The following is a 6000-nucleotide window of genomic DNA, read 5'->3' as shown; positions in this document are numbered from 1 at the left end:
AAAAGAAATCAGCAAAATCATAGCTTCCTTATCCATGTCATCCATATACATCCACTTAATTTAAAAAAACAGAAAATATACATAGTGATTGTAAATATTTATTAAAAAAAAGTGGGATAAAACCTTATGAGATCATCTATTCTTTTCTTCATAACTTCCTTTTATGTCAAATTAATTTTGTGGGACTGCTTATTCTTTCCTTCATAACTTCCTCCAAGTTGTCAATAATATTAATTGCATTTTATTTGCTATCATCTTATCTTGAATACCATAAGTATCCAAGTTAAATACTTGATACAGTTTAAAAGGAACTCAAGTTCCATCAAGCAACTCTATAAAAAAAAAAAAAAAGAGAATAACTCACTTTTTATTAATTCATCTCTCAAAAAGTTCTTACAATGGAATAGAAAAAACATATTTATAGCTAAAACCTAAACTACTAAGACTAATCCAAAGTAATTTTTTATTTTTTTATTCTTTTATTTATAAAAAGGATTTTTCTAACAAGTATCCCTGCAACACTGGTTAAGATACATAAATGACACATTCTTTTTTTTTTTAATAAGTGGAAGGTTTTGAATCCAAAAACTCATACTTACAATCCCTTTCCCCTTATCATCCAATTCAACCCTAAAAAAAAAGGCACCTAATTTACTAAGTAAATATAAGGTAGTTTGTATATCAATGGTATAATAAGGAGTTTCATACATTTTTAGATACTACGTGCTCATGTGATGAAAATATTTTACTTGTCCAATAACATAAAATCTCTTATTAGAACTCCACTTTTATTCAAGCCATCCCTCTTGAATAGGACAGCAAAAAATTGGAAACATAAATTTCTTTCCACTGTAAAGCCGTATTCAATTCACCCAAAAGTTATAATAATGTAACCAAATTTTTAATTATTCATTACTTTACAAAATGATACTTAAAGTAATGATGAAAGGTTAAATTGACCACAGCAGTTAGATTTTCTTAGAACTAAACTAATTTGAAGTTGCTTTTGTGAAGAATTGAAATAGAATAGTAGTACAAGCATTTGTTATTATCAAAAGGTTTTTAGGTGATTAAGAATAGAACTTTGAGGATCCGTATTTTTTTGAAAAAAAAAACATTTGGATCTTAAATTTAGGAGTTGGGAGAGTAAATGGATAAATGGATGGATCACGGTTTTGCACTATCCATTTAAATGGCATCCATTTAGATCCATTTATTAAATAGTTTTAATTGAATTGGATCAATTTGATCCACTGTCTATTTAACTAAAACCATTTATCAACCATATATCCATTTTGCCACATCTACTTGTTAGTACATATTATAAACGTAGACACTTATTTTCAATGTATCCCTTACATTTAGTCACTTTCTCAAATTAGTTCTATTTTTTTAAACAAAAACTTAACACCTGAATTCCTCTTAAATAGTTATTATATTAGTAGGTACCTAGATATATTAAAGCTCGGAAATTACCTCAAGTTCAATGATGATTTTGAAGAAATGTTCCAACTAGGTCTAGTTGTTATTTTTATCCACTGATCAGCTTCTTGGGAGGGTATTTTATGGTTATTGAAACACTTTAACCATTTTTTAGCATTAACAGTATTGTAATTGATCTTATGAAAGGCAAATAAAAAGATTTACTAAACTTTAAGTAGAAACTACTAGAAATGGGATAATTTCACAAACTTCTACTGAGGTTTGTGGAGATATCACCTAAATCCCTTGAAATTTTGAGAATTTCTTTTACCTTTCTTTAAATGATATCTTGATAACAGTGTTAGCCCTCCTTAATAGAAGTAATTCTAAAAAATGCATGTTAGAGGTGAGATAATATTTTGTTACCCTAATTACCCTTTATTTGTAACATTAAGAACATTTTATCAACAAAAAAATGGAGAGAGTAAGGGTACAAGTGATATGAATAAAATTGAGAGGGTGTAAGTGTAATAAAAAGGAAAGTTGCTACAATCAGCAATTAGTTGACTGTTATTTTCAAACCACTTGGGTCGGTCCAGTGGATAGAAGAGGGCTCTTAGAGTCTTCTATACCAGGGCTGCTACTGAACCGAGTAGCTTGACTCAAGCTCGCAAGCTACTCGATCAACAGCTCGGCTCGAGCTCGAGCTCGTTGTGAATAAGCTCAAGCTCGAGCTGCTTGATAGAAGCAACGAGTCGAGCTCGAGCTTCAATATTTTGCACTCAAAAGCTCGACGAGTCTAATCGAGTTTTTTATAATATAGTTTAATTTTTAGTATTGTGAAATGTCAATAATATCCTTTATTTAAAATTATATATAAAATGTTAATTTTTATTATGTGAGCTTGATTAGACTTGATTAAGCTCGATTGAGCTTGATTTGAATTGATTACACTTAATTAAACTCGAGCTTGAGTTCGAGCTCGAGTAACATAAATTGATGTCGAGCACAAGCTCGAGCTCGAATTCTAAAAGTTCGACGAGCTCGAGTAACCTCAGCTCCCAAAGGGCTACTCAATAGATGCAACTATGTACTTTACCAGCTAAATTCATGTATGCTTGGAAGGCCATAAATTCATGTATACTTTACCTCGAGCTTAGTTATTTTACTTCGAATCGAACTCGAGTAGTCAAGCTTAGTTATTTTACCTCGACTCAACTCGAACACAGCCCTATTCTACACTCAAGTTTAGAATTTCAAATTTAGGGTTCGAATCCTGTACCTAACCCTTGTGAGCGAGAAGGTTAAAAACAAAATTGCTAAGCAATCATGTACAACTCCATCACTATTGAAAATAAAAATCACGTCCTAAATCATCTAGTATTTACTATGATGGCATGATCCCTGGTATTTCTCTAAATCAACATAAGATATGGACCTAAAAATTACACCTTTCATTTGTTTTACTATCTACTTTTCATGATGAAAAATAAAGTACTATATAAAGTTGAGTATAATCGTGTTTCATACTATATGAATCAACAAACATACTAGGATTCATTAAGGTCTCCTATTACTTGTGAAACAAAAATTTATAGAAATAACATGCTCAAGTTTTTTTTCTCCTCTGTAGTAAAGTAAGCAAATCAAACTTCGACTCCAACTTTACCAAGATCAGCCTATCACTAGATGAAAAATTTTGTCTTCTTTCATTGGAAGCTTCCCTAGTGCTTTGAAAAAGAGAGAAGAAGAGAACAATTCTACAAAATAATAATAATAAAAATAATAATTTTTCAAGTATTAGTACACCTTGTCAGGAGAAATAGTTTTCCTAGATAATTGTTAGACGAGTGAGGTTATTTTTGACAATTCATCCTCTTCGATAGTAACATCCAATCCCATCGTTAGTTGAAGAGAGATAAAAAAAGATTTTAAAAGTTAGATGATATTTCCATAAATCTCAGAAGAAGTTTGTAAAATTATCTCTGTAGAAATATATGCATGCATATATTATCAGAAGTAATATTCGAGTCGGATTGCTACAAGCTCTTATTGATAGGTAATTTGTATGAACTATTATTGTAATTTGTTTTTAACATATGGTAACCTAGTGTGGCTCTGAAAGGGATAACTTCCCCCTCCTCGATAACTTTTTTCTTATTAAAAAAAAAAAAGAAAACAAATAATACTGTACTTGTTTAAACTCAAAATGGATACGAAGATCCCACATCGATTCTAAGGGGTTTGGAGGTTGGGTAGTTAAGTCCCCAAATTTGTCTCAGGAGTTGCCGGCTTTTGGGATTAAATTTGAGATTAAATTTAATTAACTAATTTCAAAAGTCTGAAAAAAGAAAATGGATACGAAGAAGCACTGTCGTGTACGTATCTGGAAGATGGAATCTTAAACATGGGTACGACCAGATTCATTAAAGCAGCCTCCAGGACAATGGAACAGCACCCAAATCATGGGAACATTCACAAAATTGTATTAGGCTCACAGAAGAATTAGCCAAATTGTATACCGTGCACGTGCATGAAAAGAACTCAATTTCTAACACCCCCCCCCCCCCCCGCCCCCGCCCCGCACGAAACAACGAGGAAAAAAGTACTGCTTTAGTAAATTAACTGAGCATTTAAGAGGTTGTGCATTTTCCGTTGTGATTTTCAATATATGAAAAAAAAAACTTTAATTGCATTTCACCATATTTTGTATAGTAAATTTGAATGGCAATACAATGCTGCAAAATGAAATTGTATAAAAGGGTAAATTTAGACCCATAAAAGAAATCAGAAGTTACAAGATACCTACTTTTTGGATTCTCATTTTGGCATTTTTTTTTTAAAAAAAAAACCAACTTTTTATAAAAACTAGCAATCAATTAGAAATAGACCTTTTAAATATATTTTAAGGACAATGTTGCTTCAGTTTTAATAGTTGGATCCTACTGTATGCAAATAATGCTGAGTATTTGACCTCAGAAATGTTGTGTGCAAAGAAGAATTATAGAACAAAATTTGAGTAGAAAATAAGCATGCATGAACATGACCTATATTCATGCCAGATTCAACCATATAATAGGTCCAAAACTCTAATCAAACATAGTTGCGCACGATATATATTGAATTAAGGCCAGATCTGAATAGAAGAAGCAACTCAATTCAAAATCTCCTATTTACAAACATTTCCACCTTATCATCCAATTCAATCATTCGCCAATAATAATTGAAAATGAACAGCATGACTTTTCTCTTTAAGTTTTCCAATTATTTCCACAAAGGCAACTCCAACCACCTTTTTTTTATCAAAAAACACTAACTACATCATAAAAAGGGTTATAGTGAATGATATAAATATTTTTTTCAAATAATCTTCAATCCGAACAAAACTAATATTATCATTTTCTACCTTCTAAATAGAGTCTTATTAAATCCTAAACAAGTAATTTCTTAGCAATAATAGTTTGAGCAAAATCAATGAATTGCAGATAAATTTTACTGTGCGCGCGCGCGTATAATTAGTCACTAATCCTTGAAATAACAATATAACACTGTGTATATATATGAGAAATATATGCGAAGGACATATATTTGGATCGATAACTTGGTTTGCATGAAAATCAAGAAAATAAAAGATCGAATATTGAACTGCGAAAGAACAAAATATAAAATAAAAGAGTATACAAAATTTTCTAATATAGTTACTTGTACGTCCATCTTTACTCAAAACCAATTTTCCAAGTCTTTCTTGCTTTTATATCTGTTTTCCAAGTATTGGAAGATATAGCAATAATTAAAGCTTGCTTGCACGGAATTGTTCAAGACCGGATCACGTCTGCATGCATCATCATATATGCAAGTGAATATTCCTTCAAAACCCGTCTAGATTCATAGTTGTCAAGTAAAGGTTGGGCTTGCGCGTTAATGGCCTTCATTTTTGTCTGCTGTTTTGGTGTGTGTGCAGAGAGATATATATTCACGTCCAAATCCGGGGATTTCGTCGAGTGGTATAATTTCTAGCCGGATGGTAGGATCTAGGGGTGTCAACAGATCGGTTCGGGTCGAAATTGAAAATTTTTGACTCAAACCCATTTTTATGTAGTAGACCCGGACCCGACCGATATACTTAACGAGTTTTGATCCTAGAGTTTCGAAATCGGGTCCAACGGGTCCCGGGTCAGATTCGGGTCTACCCAGAAAGAAAATGTCCAAATTTAAACAGTTCAAAATTAAGTCCAAAATCAATCACAAATTCAATCTTCAAACTTAAACAAATCAAATTAGAAAAACTGAATCACAAATAACTCGCAATAATTAATCCAAGTCTAACTACAAATCAATCTACAAAGTTATTGCTAAAGTATTAATTTAGTAAAAAAATATATTTAGAAATATTTATATTTTATAATTATTAATATATTGTTCAGGTCCGGGTCAGAATCTTATATTCCATATCTGACCCATTTTTTATTAGAGTAAACACGTCCGAATCTAGGTCTGGGTATCGGAATTATTTTTCAACCCAAATCCGGAAAAATTCATCAGATCGAGTCGATTCGAGTCCAAATCCGACCGGTTGAC

This window comes from Coffea arabica, chromosome 6c (assembly GCF_036785885.1).
Source record: "Coffea arabica cultivar ET-39 chromosome 6c, Coffea Arabica ET-39 HiFi, whole genome shotgun sequence".
Taxonomy (NCBI): domain Eukaryota; kingdom Viridiplantae; phylum Streptophyta; class Magnoliopsida; order Gentianales; family Rubiaceae; genus Coffea; species Coffea arabica.
Note: the sequence above shows the minus strand (reverse complement) of the source record.